Genomic DNA, 19,239 nt, shown 5'->3' with positions numbered 1-19,239 from the left:
TGAGTTTCTTTTCTTGATTTTTCTTTCCTTCACACTCCAAGGCACATGGGTTCTGAGCTCCCAAATATCTCTAAAATCTATTCCTTCTTTGCACCCCCACTGCAGTATGTATCCTCCCTTGGCTGGAATCAATAAACCCTGGTCACCCTTTCCTATCCAATTCCCATTTAATTCAACTTTCACATTACCTCCAAAATGACAGAAGATGGGCATTCTATCACACCCCCCATTAAAAATTCCTGATGTGTTCTCTACTTTGCTTATATGATGAGACCTAATTTTCATTTGAAAATCTGAACGTGGAATGCCCACCTCCAGCATCACTCTCTGCTGCCTCTGCACCCCTTTCTCCACCCCACGTGCACTATGCTAGAGCAACAGTTTTGGGGTCTGACTATACATTAGAATCACCTTGGGAGCTATTAACAAAGACCAATGCCGAGACCCCATGCCCAGAGCCTAAGAGTTTGAGTGAAACCTAGACATTGGTATTTTTAAAAAACCCATCAAAGGAGTCTAATGTATTGCCAGAATGAGACCCACTTCTTGCCAAATTAAACTACTGTAATTCCCTGAATTCTCTTTTTCTGTCTTGCCTTTCTGCCAGGGATGCCCTTGCTTATCATTCAATCCTGGAAATCTCTGTTCATCTGTAAGTACTCAGCTGAAATTAGTTGAGGGGAGAAAGCGATGGAGTTACTTTGGCACACTCCCCAGTGTTGGTCATGTCCCCTCCATATTTTCCCTCTTATGAACACCTAACATTTTATCAGTCTATAAAGTGCTATGCAATAAAACTCCAAGCCAGCCTCTTGTGACCAAATTGCTGCCCCTAAGACTCTCATAGACAGTTATTCCAAATCCACTGGTTCGAGTGCTAAAACCTCAGTGAAATATTTTCTGTCCCTTGGGTAGACTGGAGTGCCCCTTCCTGTAGGTATACATGGCATCTTGCATTTCAATAGCTCTTTGAGAAATCTTGTTCCCATGCGATACAGTAACTCGTCATTTGTATGTTTGTAGGGCCACTGAAAGCTGCAGAATTCAGTGGTGGCTGCAGCAGAAGCATCTTAGCCATCTTTGTATCTCTACAGTCTGGCATAACATCTGGCTATATAATAGAGACTCAATGGATGTTTATCCAGCTAGAGTCTTTGTTAATCAAGCCAGCTGCCACTACCTGCCTACCACAAGCCCTGCAGATACTGAAGGGACTGAGGTGGGTGAGGAACTGCTCATAAGGAAATTACTCTCTGCCCTCGAATCTTGGCTTACCTACCAAGTTCACCTTAGGGTTGTATTGCATTTCTATTATTAGTCTTTATTTTTAAGTATTTGCAGTGTATCTGGAAAAAATCCTTCCCATGTGTTAGTTTAAGTGAAATAGTTTCAACCTTTAAAACATTGATTTCTGCTTCTGAACTATGGACTATATACTTACTTACTCCATTCTTTCTGTAGTTCAGGAGTTTGGGATATTTAATATGTTCAGGATGTGCATTTCCCCAGTTTCTTTACATCTGAATAAATCAAATTAATGAAAAGCCATTATTTACTGTGTTTTTAATAAGGCTAATAGTCTTTAAACTGGGATAGGCAGAAACGTCCAATTTATTTTTGTGTTTCTTAAGGGAAAATGTGACCCTTAATCTTAATTAGCTTGTAGGAGTGTGTTTCTTTCTTCTGTACTTTCAACATGACTGAAAATGTCTGAGTTTGTTGGTTGACAATGCTTATACTTGAGCCTGTGCACTCTGATAAGGCCCTATTAAGCAATAATCCTCCCCTTGAGATGGGGGTTAACAAAAATAATACCAATAGTACTACTACTAACAAAATGATTGCCTACCACGGACCAGACAATGAGCCAAGTGTATTTAATACATTTTGTATTTAATACTTATTACTGAAGTTCAAAGAAGTGATTTCTCAGTGTCACGTACCTACTAAGCCATGGGGCTGGCATTGCATGAATGAGCTGAACACAAAGCTGAGCCCCCTGAAAGGCTGCCAGATAGAGGACTAATGCATAGGCACACCTCTCTAACCTATGAGCGTAAGCTGCCGGATACATCCGAGAGGTGGCTCCAGAGGTTTCTCATACCCCTCCAACCCCCCACCAGCCCTGTAACCATGAGTCACTCCATGCAAGAAGCTATCTGAGCTTTTCCTGCACAATTATCTTGAACACAAAATATGTTCTTGTATTAAGTATTTATATAGCATATAATAAAATAAAAGAGATATTTAGAACGTGACGTGAGTCATTATACCTGCTAAACTTGACCTTTGTATCTTTGCCTTCTGGGAAGGGTTATTTTTCAACAAAGAAACATAGATAGAGGGTTTGTGATTGCCAACTAAAGACTGGATTTCTGGAAAGCTTGCCTCTTAAAAATAGATCATACAGTTTCAAAACAATTTTGAACAGAAATTTCAGATTCAGAGCTGGTTGCCCTATAATAAATTATACTTCTAGTTTTTAAAAATATATTAAGCCATTAATTAGTTAAAATAGGCTTAATTAATATTGTCTTAATTCCACATGGATCATAGATGTCTGTTCTGTCATGTCCATGTCAATTTCCATTTTAGGATGTTCAAGAAGTATTATTGATTCACCTTTTCAAGAAAAATTAAGTATTTCTGAGTGTTAGTGATTCTTCAAAACAAGGAATTTCTCTCTGGTGGTCACTTACTTGGTGGTATTTACTTGCTTGAACAAATAAAATGTCTTATGTTGTGTTAACACTAGGAGAGTTGTATATGATTAGTGATAGATTTCTGACGATGGGGCTGGGGAGGCAGAGTGAAAACATTGTGTATGGACTCATAGCATGGCCTCTATTTTAATTAAAAGTGGACTCATTCTCCCAGTGGAAATCATTTTATAGCACTCTGTATAAAAGGAGATGAAATTGCTTTTCATTAATCAAAAGTTTTCCCCCAAGATAGCTTGATTTCTGTAACTAGTGTAATACTTACCCTTTTATTTAAATTTCACGCTGTCAAAGAAACTGAACCACATTCCCCAAGGATGACTAATTGTTTGATAAAGATGTTAGTGAAGGATCTTTCTTTCAGCCTCCACCTTTCCTCTTTCCTCCTTCCTCCTCTCTCTCTTTCTCTCTCTCTCTTTTTTTTTTCAATCTACTTTCTGAAATTCTCATTGAGTGCAATGAGAATCATCTATGAATGTATGTGAGCTCAACACATCAGGCTTACTGTCTTACATCCCAGGCTCACAATTTGAAAGAAAATTTAAATTCAGTCCATACCAACAACAATAAGAGCAACAAGAAGGAGTAATTGTATTTTGGCAATACAATATCAGAGTATCCTTTATCTGTATTATTAAACCTCTTCAAATCATTCCATGTCTTGTGGTACTCCCTCCCTCTAAAATTGAACACACACATGAAAGACACCTGGTTTTAAATTCTGAAATGAAATGCAAACCAGATGGATTTTGTTGAAAATGTGGTCCTTGACTCATGCTGAAATGGGAAGTTGATTTTTGTAAATGACATCTACAAATACACACTTAAAAGGCAGCTTTTGTTGGTCAGATGTTAGGGCTTTTGGGGTTTTGGGCTGTCCCAAGAACTGTCCTACAGTGTATTTGGCTTCTTGTAATGGAAGATAAGAAAATATAGAGACCTAGTACTTAAAAGTCCAAGAAAGTTACTTTCCCCCCTAATTTTGGGAAAGCATCGTTGCTTTAGCACAGTAATTTAAATTACAAAGTGGCAGGGAAATTTTAATCTTAACATTTTTTTTTCAAATTAATGATGTAGTTTAAATGTTGTAAATTATAGTATTAGCTTATTTTTGAAGGCCTACTTTGTGCCAAGCCCTGGGAATTCAATGATAAACAACCAGATTTGGTTTTTACTCTCATTCAACTTAGTTTTATGAAACTATTTTGTTTATTGCTTGAAAAGAAATGAACAAATTAATAACCAATTAGTTGAAGAAAAAAAAGACACATAACAATTACTCTGTACTACGACTGAGCTAGGATTTTCCCCTCTTATTTAAATTTTCCGGTAACCCTGCAAGGTAGTTACCGTGATCCTCATTTTATAAACAGGAAAACTGAGGCTCAGAGAAGTGAAGGAACTTGCTTAAGGTCACACAGCGAGTAAATTAATAAATGACAGAGTGAGTGCCTGAATTCAGGGCTGATTCCATAGATGGGCAGCCCTCCTGAGTTTAATGCCATCTCTGCTTTATAGAATTTTGATTCAGTAGCTCAGAGTGCCTTTTCCTCTGCTCCACTAAATTATTTACCTTTATCAAAAGAAATAATGTACTGTAGAATAGAGAACACCAGACTGAAAATATGGAAATCTGCACTCTTAATACTGTCATTGGCCATTGGTGCCTTGATAGTTTTGATAGTTTTTTCTCTGACTCTTCTCATAGGGCTAAAAAAACTGAGTAAATGTTCCTAACAGATTTAAAAACTAAAAATCCACATAAATAGGAGGAACTCTTTTTCTTTTAAGCTTAGAAAAGAGGCCAATATTTAACAGTAGCATTTTGACAGTATTTGTTATTTGATGGTGTAGCCAGGTTGAGGTCTTTGCTGGGTAAAATGGGACTTTATGAAAGCTGGTTTTCAATTATTTCTAATTTTTCCTCCAGAGAGTTACCCTCAGTGGATGCTCAAATCCTTCCAGGACAACTAATGCAAAACTTGAAGCTTATTTTTTTTTTATACATGTCTTGAATTCTCTCTACTTGCCAAGTATCTTCTAGCTCTTCCTTTGAATATCTGCAATGATAGGAATCTGTCTTTTGAAAGAGTTCCCATGAACATCTTTGCCTAGTTCTAATAATCAGGTCATTTTCCCTCAAAATATAACAATGCACATGTAGTACCCATGTACAGGACATAGTTAATTACTGTTTTGTGTGGCAGTCATTCAGATCTATCCCAACAGTCTTCTGTGCGGCAGCCATTCAAACTGATAACCACTTAAAAATAACTAGCATGATCTCTAGCTGTTACTTCCATTAAACATCCCCAATTCCGTCACCTGCTCCTGGGATAACAGAACTTCGAGTTTCTTCACTTAAAGATAGAATCAGAGCTAAGCCTAACATTCCCAATGTGTACACCAATTCTAAACCTTTTTCCTTTATTCTACTATCATCACTATGCTTTTATAAATAAGGTCTAAGTTCATGTAGGTGTATTTTAAAAGTCATTTCTTAATTTTGGCTAACATTGAGTTTACTCTCAGTGTGCAATCCTGTGCTTTTAAACCTGTGCTCTGTTTCCATTCTCAGCATTACTGTCAACGTTGCTTTTTGGATGTTTACCATCAGTCTAACTTTACTTCCAATATTATATTATTCATCTTTTCTCTCTACTTGTTTTAAAATTTTCTTTATTTAGTGTTCTATAGTTTTATTATGATAACCCTAGTTGTAGATTTGCTGTCTTTCCTGAATCTAAGCATTTATACCTTTCACTGGTTCTGTAACTTTCTCAGCCATTTTATCTTCAACTTTTGCCTCTCCCATATTCTCTGAATTTTTCTGCTTCTCGAATATAACATTTTAGACTATTTCACTGTGTCCTCTCTGTCTCATTACCTCCATTTTATATTTGTGTTGTGTTGTGTTTTGAGTACTTTATTCAGATCCATATTTGTTGCATGGAATTTTTTTTAAGCTGAATTAAATTGGGGTATTTCTAGGGATTTTCTAGTAGCTTACCTATATTTTTACCTTTGATGTAATAATTCCACTTTTGAAAGTTTACATAAATGTACAAAGATCTGTGTATCAGAATGTTTATTTCAGCATTAAATATAAGCAAATTGAATTGCAATCTATAGGAAATTAAAGAGACCCTACTTAATATATTTTTATACAACTGTTAGTAAGAATTAAGTGTGTGAGTGCATATGTATACATACATATTTATGTAACTATATATATACTTACATTCATATAAAAATGTCTAAAAGGATAGGCAAGAAACATTGAAGAGTGATTATATTTGAGGAGTGAGCAGGAGTTGGGAAGGATGGGAGAGAATCCTGTAATTTTTATTTTATACTGTTCTGTTCTGTTTATTTTTCTAAATTGTTTTTTTTACAGTGACTATGTCCCTGTATATTTAAAATACAATTTTAATTACATCTTATTAAATTCATCTCCTCACCCCATTTATCTTTTATTTTTTTGAGTGCTGAAACAGAGATCTGACAGATGGTCAATAGGTTAGATAGCCTCTTTTACTTCATGTCATCAGAAAATTGGTTAAACCTGAATTCTATAACATCATCAGTCATTGGTAAAAGTCTGGAATGCCTTTCAGAAACCTCCTTCCAGGGAGGTCTTATCAACTGGTAACCCTGGCACAAAGGAAAAGGATCTGAATCCATATTTTCTGCCTTGCCTCTTGCCTCTTTCTCTTTCTTTCTTCCCTTTTAAATTTATTTCTGTCATATAGACATTTATGTGTGTGTATATAACATATCAAGCACTCTTCCAAGAATATTTATTTCCTTTAGACAAATTAAAAATATGAAAATATTGACACATTCATTCCCTGTGTATAAGGAAATCTACCATCATCTTTCCCGTACTATCAAAATTACTTGGGATTACTGAATTGTAAAATCCATATCTTGATCATTTCCCAAATCTTTTAATCCTTTTATTATGTCAAGTTACAAAAGCATTCTTGACCTACGTTTCTGTCTTGACACTCATAAACTTCAAGACATAAGTCAAAGAAGAGCAGACCACCTTGAACTGAGAAGGAATTTTGCTATAAGCCACAAAAAGTCTTTGGTTTGAGACTTTCTTTCCATTTCACACTTCTTCAATGTATCAAGTTAAGAGTTCAAATTAATGACAAAATCTAAACTGAATTTTGCAAAATCTGAAAAGAGAAATTAAACTGCTTGCTAGGAAATAAGAGTTCTGTACTGATTAAGTTTGATTTTTTTTTCTCTTGAGTAATGCTACATCTGAATATATTTCTGTGAGGCAACATGGAGTTGAGAAGGTAAAAAGTGTGCCTTTACTCACAGACATGGAAAACAAGCTTATGGTTACCAGTGGGTAAAGGAAGCGGGAAGGGATAGATAGGGAATTTGAAATTTGCATTTCTTGGGGAGTGATGGAAATGTTAGCTGTCTTGACTGTGGTGGTGGTTTCATTGGTGTATATATCTATCAAAATTCGTCAAATTGTACATCTGAAATACGTGGAGTTTACTTTACAGGAATCATACCACAATAAAAGTGTTAAAACAAAAGTGCATTTTTAGCACTGCACATTTTTAGCTCTGTAGTTTCTTTTCCAAAGCACTCCATGCCTTGTGGATACTGCTGAAGGAAGTTCCTGGGAGACCATGCAGAAGCTTCATGCCACTTAATCTTTTCTATTAAATTCCTGGAGCAAAACAGGACAATTATTTGCAGTCATTATTCTGACTGTCCATTCCTAGATACCATGCAAGATGTCAATTTAAAACTACACTTCTTTGTGTTACTATGACTTGTTAGTTTTGGGATCACTTCTGCTTCCCCTTTATATCCCGTGAAGATGAATCATTGCACTCATCCCCACTGGATCCAACTATTTGGAAAGTCTGATGTGAGGATATTGTACTTTGGATTCCCCTGCCTGACTTTCAGAGAACAGTGAACGTATCATTTTAGGTCACCTGTCCCGAGCACCCCAGATTTGCCTCTCTTTAGGAGTGGTTTTATTTCCTTCATGCCTTTCAATATATATACATTTCTTAAGACATAGAAACTCTTTACAGATTGTTTCATTATTTTTAGGTAGGTAAACCAATTTGAATAAACAGAAATAATAAGAGGGAGGTAAATAAAAATTAATGCGTTACTTTTCTTATAGTTGGTAAGTCCTGGTTCCCTGACTGCTGTTGAATTAGCAGAAATAAACAACAAAATTATGTGATTTTAGAATCAAGTCTACTAGAGGTAATGTTTACATACAAAATTGGCCCAGCCATTTTGACTCATTTGAGTGCTGAAACTAAATTCACATACGTTCCATAAATTAAAACTAACCAATGTTTTCCACAAAGGATTGTTTTTTTTTTCAGCTAAACTACCCTGTGAAATAATAAAAAATTTTTAATCTAGTTATATATCTGACCCAATGCGTATAAGTAAAATCATCTTTTGTTTCTTCTAAACTGACAAAGCTGTAAAATTTAATATTATTACACCCACTGTACTTAAACACTTTACATGATTTATTTTATTTCATCCTTGATACAAACCTAAATTAGAGGAATTAATATTATTAGTTTCATTTTGCAGGTGAGAAACTGAGGTTTGAAAAGGTTAATGGACAGGCTCAAGGCCACCCAGCTGATAAGGGGAAAATTTGATATTAAAATAGAAATCTAGGTCAGTGCTGGAGCCCAAGTGCAGAACCATCATACCAAACAGCCTTTCGGTTTTTCTCACCTTTCACATGTTAGACACGTTTGATACTGACTGGTCTAGAAACTCCATACTAAGGGACAAGTCAAGTTTGCATCTTAATCTACCTGATACAGGAAGGTTTTTTAAAAGGCAAATGCCTGCATAGTAGTGGCCCACAGTAGAAATCATAAGGGTGTTATAGGTCAACAGTTACTGAGGAGAATTTCAGAGATGCTTGTACTAGGTCTGTTTCTAATTAGTAGTTCATTGTGAAGAACACTAAACACAGACAGGCACTCAAGATTAAGTGAAAAAAATAAAAGGCCATTTTATCCAATGGAAAGCTTTTAAAAATTGTCCTGAATAAATTGTTGCATACCTAACAATTTTCTCCTGGTGTTTATTACAGGATGTTGCCAAAGTTTGCCTATTTGGTGCACAGCCAAAAGTTTTGCAATTTCCCTCTGATCTGAAAACATTCTTGTCCGATTTTCTTTTGAGTCATCAACTTTTCCAGACATCACACAGTTGAGTCAATTAAAATAAAGTTAATTGGAACTTTTGTCCTTTGTCAAATTAAATCATTCCATATGGAGGGGCTTGCAGATTGCTGGAGATGTCTTTTGGGAAGGTGAGAGTTCAGAGGTGAAGGCCAAGGAACTGTTTAACTCCTTTGGAAAAAAAAATACGTGATCTATTTCTAAAAATAAGAAATGTCATTTTAAAATAATCTAGATGCCAACACTGGGAAAATAATCCCTTGGGTTTCCAAAGATTTTTACCGAGTGTGCCCACAGAGGGAAGTTAGGTAAAACTAATTGTCATAGAGAAATCATCCTAAGAGATTGTTCTCTTTTATAAATGTTTTATCATATTATTTCATTCATTACTTTGTGTTCTCTGTTTAACTCTTAAAATACATATTTGGAAGTTGAGCTTTTATTGTGTGAATTTGTGTAAATTTTAGTCAGTATTCACATGTTCAAATAACTTCTTAACCTTTCTTAAAAGCCCTTTCATGTAGCTCTTTGCAATTCTGTAAGTGATTCAGGGGCCAGAAATTGTTACAGGTTCATTATATTCTTTCTTTTAATCAAGAAATGAGGCTACATTGGTTATTGTTATTTAAAACACTTAAATAATAAAAGCTACTATTTAGTATATCTGCTATGTACAGGGTGCTGGGATGTGAAATAAGTTTATATATTTTTTCCTTGACCCTTATAATAGTCTTACGATGTAGAAATTAGTCCCATACGGAGACTGAGGTTCAGACAGGTTAGGTAATTTGCTCAACCTCAAACAGTTTTCAGTGAGAGTCAGCCCTTTCTCTGTATGTGACAGCGTTATCTTCCAGACCTCATCTATTTATCCTGAATCTAGTTCTTAGTATAGGTCCAGAAATGACCAAAAGGTTATCTCTGAGAACTGACTAGGAGTTTTGACAATATAAAGGCACAAATGATTGACCTGAGTGAAAAGAAAAGCAGTACATAGAATGGGACCTTTTAAACAATAATCATGCCTGTCCTGGTGGTAAGTAGTATCCCTGGCTGCAGCAGGAAATATACAATAGGAAATGTGAAGCAGGAAATGTGCAACAGGGAATGTGCCAAAAAGAAGGCACATTTACTGAGAGGACACTGAGGAGCAGATCCTGAACCAGAAAACATCCGCCTCTTGCCAGAATTCTGTTCCAGTGGATTATTTTGATTCTGATCATCCTTTAGGAATTTTTGGCACCATTTTTTTTTTTTTTCAGTAGAGAAGTATAATCCATTGTTACAAGATCCTCCACCATCAGAAGAAATTTACTAGCTTTGGGAACATTTTATATACCTTGAAAGTTTTTCTTTGTGGAATTGATCTTTAAGGATTGTTTTTATTCATTATCTTCCTAAAATTTTCCTCAGTAAAGATATCTGCAAAAGAATGTAAACCTTTGACTGGTCGACATTTCTGCAATAATACTTAGGATAATATTTGGCATATGCTCTGTGCCGTAGTGGTGTCAGTACTAAGAAAAGGATGTACAGTATTATAGATCCAGCTGTAGTTCTCATTACAAAACAACAAAAAATTGAGATAATTAAAAAATTAAATCAGGTCACATTGCTTGTTGCTCAGAACCCTCCACTGCTTCCCACAGCACATGGAACAAAACCCAATTCCTTAAAATACACTATAAAAGACCTACAGGACATGGTTGCTGCCAACCTCAGGAACCCCGCTGACGATCCCAATCCTGACTCCCTCCTTGCTGACCTTCTGTCTCCCTGGCACACCAAGCACATGCCTCTGGGGCTTTTTATTTGCTGTTTCCTCCTCTGGAAAACTCTGTCCCCAGAGGCTTTGCCTCGTTCACGTCTTCACATTAAAGTCTCCTTAAAGTCTTCACCTCACTATTGACTGCCCACGTTCCCTAAACTGGGCCCCTCATCTCCTGCCCCTTCATGCTCACATCCTACCCTACTTTACTTTTTTTCCTTTTTTTAATTGAATTATAGTTGATTTACAATGTTGTGTTAGCTTCTGGGGTACAGCATAGAAAAAAATATACATATATATTCTTTTTCACATTCTTTTCTATTATGATTTATTACAGGATATTGAATATAGTTCCCTGCGCTATACATTAGGACCTTGTTGTTTATCTATTTTATATATAGTAGTCTGTATCTGCTAATCCCAAGCTCCTAATTGATCCCTCCTCCACCGCCTTTCCCCTTTGGTAATCATAAATGTTTTCTATGTCTGTGAGTCTGTTTCTGTTTTGCAAATCAGTTCATTTGTGTCATATTTTTGGATTCCACATATAAGTGATATCATATATTTGTCTCTGTCTGACTTACTTCATTGAGTATGATAATTTCTAGGTCGATCCATGTTGCTGCAAATGGCATTATTCCATTCTTTTTTATGGCTGAGCAGCATTCCTATATCCATATCTATATCTATATCTATGTCTATCACAACTTCTTTATCCAGTCATTTGTCAGTGGACATTTAGATTTTTTCCATGTCTTGGCTACTGTAAATACTGCTGTTATGAACATTGGGGTGCATGCATCATTTCAGATTAGTTTCCTCCAGATATATGCCTACCAGTGGGATTGCTGGATCATATGGCAACTCTATTTTTAGTTTTTTAAGGAACCTCCATACTATTCTCCATAGTGGCTGCACCAGTTTATATTCCTACTGACAGTGTAGGAAGGCTCCCTTTTCTCCACACCCTCTCCAGCATTTATTATTTGCAGACTTTGACGATAGCTATTCTGCCTGGTGTGAGGTGGTACTCATTGTAGTTTTGATTTGCATTCCTATAATAATTCCTACTTTACCTTCTTAATAGTCTCTGTCATTATCTGAAATGATATCATTAAATTATTTATGTATCAATTAAGTCTCCCCCAGAAAAATATAAACTCAGTGATGTAAAGAGTATGTTAGTCTTGTTCCCAGACTAGTGCTGTACATAAAATTTATTCGTTGTTTTCACTAATGAACAAACTAAAAGTAAGTAAACGTTGCAGGAGGTGTCTTCTAACTCCTTTTCCATTCTCCCAGTAGGGCTCTAATGTCTCCATGTTTTAGAATTTGGGCCAAAGAGAAAGAGAAAGTTTTGCTTCCTATCAACCTAATCTTATCTTCCTAAATCGGTGCTTTCTCTCCAGGTTTTGGACATGAGAATGTCCTCTGCCTTCAGGGGAAACACCATCTTCAGTTTATCCATTATTTGTTACCAATGACAACTTCCTAAAACTATTTTTATATCTTATTATTGGAATCTCCCAGCATCATCTCCCTTACCCAACCCTGGACTGGGCTTTGCTGTTGGTCTGCCTTGTTTATGGTGAAATTTCCAAAAATAATTTTGGGCTGTCTACTATTCACCCAGCTCCACCAAAATGTTAATATGGTTACCTCCTTCCCCCACGACACAAATCAAAATTCCCACAAATAAACTTTCACGTATCTACCCAGGTATAAGCTCAGCCTTCTCATAACACTAGAGCAACTGGTTCCATTTTTTGACGTACATCTAATTGGTGCTGATTCCCTGGCAATCCTGTCTTTCTAGATTGGGTCCTCCATTACTCTTGGCATGCTTATTAGTAATGTATCCTGCTCAGTGATGCGTATTAACCTCTAGAAAGCATAATAATTCCCATTTACTGTTTATGGGCTGGTACTAAGAGCCTTCAAACAAACAGAATTTGGGAAACTTGCCTCAGCATCCCAAAGACCTGAGATGGAAACGATGAACAACCTCTCGTCTGGATCCTCAGTACGTTGCCGTCAGCATGCAGAGTGTGACAGAATCAGGAACAAGACCTTAGTATCATAGAAAAATAAAAACACTTCAGTTAGTTTACTTAGTAACGTTCCATTCGATTTCCTATCAGAGTGACTAGGATGACACTGAGGGTGTGACACAGTGGTATCCCAACTGAATTGTTCATTCCTTGTAATAAAATGCTTCCTTTGTTTCTGGCTATCCATGGTGCCACTACAGCATTTTCCACACAGTGGGTGCCCCATAAATACGGACAAGTTGGAATTTGGAATTTCAAGCGTTATAACTTAGGGGTTATTGGCTCCTTATAATTGCAACTGTGAACTACAAATGTAGCTAAAATTGGATCTCTACCTTAAATCATTTCCATTCAGCTTCTGGTCTAAGTTACTCAGCAAACCTTTAAGGTAGAAATTATCCTTTTTTTTTTTTTTTTTTTTTTTTTTTATAGCTCCAAGTCTATTATTTAAAGCCAATAAATAGTGGTTAATAATGGAGAAGTCTTACATTTCAGGCATGTTTTTAGAGACTATATCTAATAATATTATTAAGTGGAGGGAGAAAGTATTATTTGTTTTGGTAGTAGTCATTAAATATCTAAGAAGAGCACATACATCATGCCCCAGTAATGGTTTTGTGGTTTGACTCTTCCGTCCTTAAATATAGGAAATGGCACTGAGAATAGTCCTTTTCTTCCTTCCTTCCTTCCTTTCTTCCTTCCCTCTTTCCTTCCCTCCTTCCTTCCACCTTTCTTTCTTCCTTCCTTCCTTCCACCTTTCTTTCTTCCTTCCTTCCTTTCTTTCTTTCTTTCTTTCTTTCTTTCTTTCTTTCTTTCTTTCTTTCTTTCTTTCTTTCTTTCAGTCTACCTTTTAAACAAAGCAGATATTTGTAACATTCTAAAGCAGATTTCAGATATTTGGGGAGTACTTATTTTTAAGAACTGTGATAAAATACAGCTTACTTTAATGTCATTCATGTTACTGTTAAACACTGATATATCTATAATCAGTGTCATTAAAAGGTGAGTGAAATGAATCTTAGATAATAAACTAACTATAGTAAACAAGGCAAAATTTCCTCTTCTGAAAGAGTAATAGCACACATAACTTAATCAACATCTGGTATCTCAGTCCTTCTTAGCTCCAAAAACAGTTATCTAGCTTGTGCTGAACACTGAACTTGGATCTAGGTTTACAAATATGTCCAAAACTTTAGTCCCTACCAAGAAAGAGTGGAGTGGTTTCAAAGTAGGGTTCCTATACCAGAGGGTCTGCAGGACAGGCCTCTGATTATAGGAAGAAATATTAAAACACCTATTTCTACTTATAAAATTTTAAAATCTTAAAATAATTAAAAAAATGAATTAGTAAAATATAAAGTCCAAAATTGTCCAATGCTAAGAAACGAAGACTAATCACCCACATGGCCCCCTTGTGCCTTGACTCTCTCACATTTAGTATGAGGAATTTTGAGGCAAGTAGAACATAGAAATAAATACATCTTTGCATAACATTTAAAATAGTAAGATGCTCAACCAGACTTTATGAAACTGTAGTAATTAAAACAATCAATGTTTAAAGGTTTTTTCTGAGGTTTGTTATTTGATGATGATACATATTTAAATGCATGCCTTTGTCGTAAAAGCACTGAAAAATGCACAAGATTGATACAGATGAATAGACGTGAGCATTAGAAAGAAGCTACCCAGCCTGGGAATTTTGCAATGCAGATGGAGGAAGGCACAAATGTTACTAACATGTCTCAGCTGATGGCATTTTCTTGATTCTATTTCAATAATGAAATACACAAAGAATTACTTATTTTTATAAACCACTAAAGGAAAGATGCAGCAGAGATGGTGCAGCCTCAGCAGAAAATTATTTTCTTAATGAAAACAAGGTTTTGTGGAAATAACTGTGAATTGTAACCACTGATGAAGCAGCTGCTTTTTACTGGAATTTTTCAAAGAGATTCCAGGGAAATGTTGAGGACAGAACATCATTTCCCAATTTCTTCATAGGTAAGCTATTTAGGCAAAAGGGTGCAGAAATCCAGTGCATACACTCTTAAAGAACATTTTCTATACGAAGACAATGCATATTAATACAGTAGATACAACAGAATCTTTAAAATACTTTGTATTGAGATAGGGAGTAGTCATAAAAATTTTGTGTAGAAACATGTCACAATTGGAGAGACAAAGTACTCTAAAGGAATTTGTAAGTGTTGGACTTGAAGCTAATCAGCACACTTTTGTTTATTTAAGCATAGTTGATTTATAATATATTACTTTCAAGTGTACAACATAGCAATTTCAATATTTTTGTAAGTTATACTCCATTTAAAGTTATTATAAAATATTGTCTATATTCCCTGTGCTGTACAATATATCCCTATAGCTTATTTACTTTATATATAGTAGCTTGTACTTCTTAATCTTGTACCCCTATTTTGCCCTTCCTCTCTTCTCTCTCCCCACTGGTAACCAGTAGTTTTATATATATATATATCATCTTCTTTATCCATTTGATTATTGATGGACACTTAGGTTGATTCCATATCTTGGCTATTGTAAACAAACCCATTATGAACATTGGGTGCATGTATCTTAATTAGTGTTTTCATTTCCTTTGGATATACACCCAGGAGTGGGATTGCTGGATCATATGATAGTTCTATATTTAATTTCTTGAGGAATCTCCTAACTGTTTTTCACAATAACTTCACCAATTTACGTTCCTACCAACAGTGTACTAGGGTTGCCTTTTTTCCGCATCATTGCCAGCATTCATTATTTGTGGTCTTTTTGATGACATCCATTCTGACAAGTGTGAGGTGATATAGCTCATTGTGGTTTTGATTTACACTTCTATGATGATTAGAGATGTTGAGCATCTTTTCAAGTGTCTGTTGGCCATCTGTATGTCTTCTTTGGAAAAAATGTTTGTTCAGATCCTCTGCCCATTTTTTAATTGTACAATATTTACTCTTCTGCATGAAAGAGTATTATAAATTCGTTGAAGATAAATGGATATTACTAGTATGATAACTAATGGATAATTAAAAAAATCCATTTATTCTAAACAAAATTGATATTCAAAGAAATATATCCTATGGAAAAATCATTTTGAAAAATAATGTTAAGAAGTTTTTCCAGGTTAAACAATTTTGTTTCTGAAAGTGGTTTGAGTGTGCTTACTCTGAAACATTAATCTCTTCACATTTAAAAAATACTGGAAACTTTCCTTCACTTGTTAAAAATCTTACAAGTAAAGAGTTCTTGTGGGTGTTGAATCCATTTATAAAATATTCAAATGTAATATTTTTGATTAGTTTGCAAAAAAGCTGACCACATGAAGGAAGATGAAAAGTTATTGGTCAAATTTAAACAAAAATTTGCATCATCTATGAATGAGATTGAAAAACAATTTTTAAAAATTATTAACCCCACTCTCTAATACACTTCTCCCATTTGGACTTGTGTATCTTTTTAAGATTTCTCTTTCAAATTTCTCTGATTGTCTTAGTTTGTTCATTTAAATAGGAATCCTATAAGCTAATAGTAACATCTGGAAGCTGGATAGGATTCAGGTTTGTTTTTTGACAAGAATGCTTCATAAACAATGTTGTATGACTTGATCAGAAGTCACATGGCGTTCAGTTCTTTGTTTTTATTAATGTAAATAGCTATTGGTTAGACCCACAAGCTCATTAGGGGCTGCAAAATGGTGATACTGTAATTCTATCATTCTACAAGGAGAAATAGTTTTATCAACTATTTAGTTACTCTGAGGTACAGTTTGTCTAGAATAGGCAGGATAAATGCCCAATTCTTTCCCTTCATTTATCACTTTTCAACATAACAATTTTGCTCCCTGGTATTGCCTACAATATCATATACATAGTGTATATGATGCATCAGATATATAGTATCATTCATAATATACAAAGGCATAAGGGAGGAAAGAACCAGATCAACAGGATCAACTGAAGGTTTAATAGAACTGGAACACAGAATGAGGAGAGGGAGAGGAAATGGTGAGATTCTTTCAACAAATATTTATTCTGATGTATCATATGCAATAAGGTTGGATTTTGTGCTAAATTTCCAAAACACTAGATCTTTCTCCTGATAAGAAGAGTAACATTATACCCTTTGCTTCTCATCTATCATAGGCAAAATTCTTTGCTGGCCTCCAAGATTGTTGTACTTGCCCTGTATAATCCCCAGGGCTGTGAATGTGATGGATTACACTCCTGTCTCTGACCTCCAGATCCAGATTTACAAGGCTCGTGTGATTAAGTCAGGATCATACAGACAATCTGCCCTAAGAGGGGCCAGGAGCTGAGTATGGTCACCAGCTCACATCCAGCAAGAAAAAGAGACTTCAATTCTACAACCTCAAAAACTTACTTCCGCCAATAGTGAGCTTAGATAGATCCTGAGCTCCAGATGAGAATGTGGCTTATTAAAGTCTTGATTTTGACCTTGTGAGACACAGAGCAGAAAGCTTGGTGCAATAATACAAAAGGATATGACAGTTTGAAATAAATATTTTGATAAAATGTTTCTTGGGGAAAATAAATAAGGTTTTCATGTTGGAAAACAATAAAACATACTGAAATGTTTTAAGTCAAATACATGTTTCCCATTGAAATAGTAATACTGAAAACCAGCTTGACTTTGCATTTAATCACTTTTAAGAACACGAAAGACTGAGTTATATGGTTTATAGGACTAGAAATGGTGCAGGTCCATATAATAAGGGAGAAATGATGCTGGAGCAGTAGAAAGCTAGCAGGGAAATGAGGATGGGGCAGTGAGAGGCACGCTGAAATGGAAGAGGAGAAGAATGGTATAGAAGTAGGCCACTGGCTTGTTTCTTGGCCAATGTAATCAGTACATATAGAATGCATTTAAATCAAGGGCCACCCTAAAGAAATCTGATGACTCCCTTAGTCTGAAATAGTGCAGGTTACAATGGCAGAAGCATCTTCTCATGAGGAAGGGCAATATAAGTCAACTGCTCTAATTCATAGCCCTCTAGGTTCTCTTCCTCCTTGGAGAACTTCCCAGTCCCTGTGGCCACCCTCCAAATTGCCTCAGGGATGATCACTGTGACACTTCTGCTCTATCACAGAGTGGGTACAAAGCCTTCTCTCGATTATTCATGGTACATTTGACTCTAGCCTGGCACATTAACAAAACTTTATAAAGGAAGTATAATGGGAACAGAAATAAAATATAATTCACGAGTGGTATCTAGATGAGTACTCTGAGAGACCACCAGCTCCATCTGTCCTCTTACAGCCGCCTCTCTGACTGTTCCTGTTCAACTGACCTTTGTCAAAGACATCTCTCTGTTTCTCAATAATCAAGAATGCACCTGACACATACAGACATCTCTTGGGTTTTGTCAGAAGCAGAGCATGAGAAAGGGATTTGAGGGCAAGTAGTTCAGTTGAGAGGTGATTCCAGAAGCACTGGTAAAGGATTGGAGACAAGACATATAAGAGAACAGGACAATAAATAGTGTGCTACCAGGCTAGTTGCCGTGTGACCAACTGGAGCTCATTACTGCTAGGGAATCAGGGAGACAGTGTAGAATATACCCCAGACTTACCTTGATCAAGTGGGAAGAAGCGGAGGTGTTAATCTACAGGTACCTGTCATCTGTTGAAGACTGCTTATTGAGACATTAACCATCTGGCACTTCTAGCTCACCATGTGTGGGAGCTGAGCCTGCTCTCCTGGTCAGAAAACAAAAATAAACAAACAAAAACCCAACAACAAAAAACATCATAACTCTTGATAGAGAATTGCAGGTTGCAGTTTTTCCAGTAAACAGCTTTTCTTACGAAGAGGAAATCCCACAAGGCACAATGGTGTCTGCTGTGAGGCTTCTCAGAGTCTTGAGACCCAGCATCGGTTGGTGGTCAACAGGTCAGCACACTTCTACTGATCCCTGTCTACATACCAGGCACCCTCTCCAAGTGGCTTGTCTCCACTCTCAGCCTACAGTCTCACAGAAGCAGTAACACCAGAACCTAGCAGTCCAAGAGTGACTATTGCAGAGGCTTTTGTTTTTTGTACAATAATAGAAATTCCCATGTCTCATTTCCCCTGCTCCACTGCCCCCAGAAATGCTGTCACCCCGCTCTCTGGGTGTCCCCTCCTGGGCTGGGGCTCAGATCTACACTGTTGCTCTCTGAGTGTTAGACTCATTGTGTTAATCACTAGTTTAGAAATAGGCAGCTCAAATATTATCAAATGTTTTTGTTACGCTAGGATCTAGTGCTTGTTTCTGCTTGTTCCTTATACTCTAAACAAAAAATGCTGAATTCTGAAAAAATGTTACCCACATGATTCTCATTAGTATATAAATAATCTGATGTTTTTTACATGAGCTCTTTGATATTTGGGGGGAAAATGTATCTTTATAATATTTTTGTTGAAAGCAGAAAAGGATTTTTTAAAAAATATAAACTGTCAAGAAGAAAATGGCT

Source organism: Camelus ferus, chromosome 25 (genome assembly GCF_009834535.1).
Source record: "Camelus ferus isolate YT-003-E chromosome 25, BCGSAC_Cfer_1.0, whole genome shotgun sequence".
In the NCBI taxonomy this organism is placed as follows: Eukaryota; Metazoa; Chordata; class Mammalia; order Artiodactyla; family Camelidae; genus Camelus; species Camelus ferus.
This window is presented reverse-complemented; position numbering follows the sequence as displayed.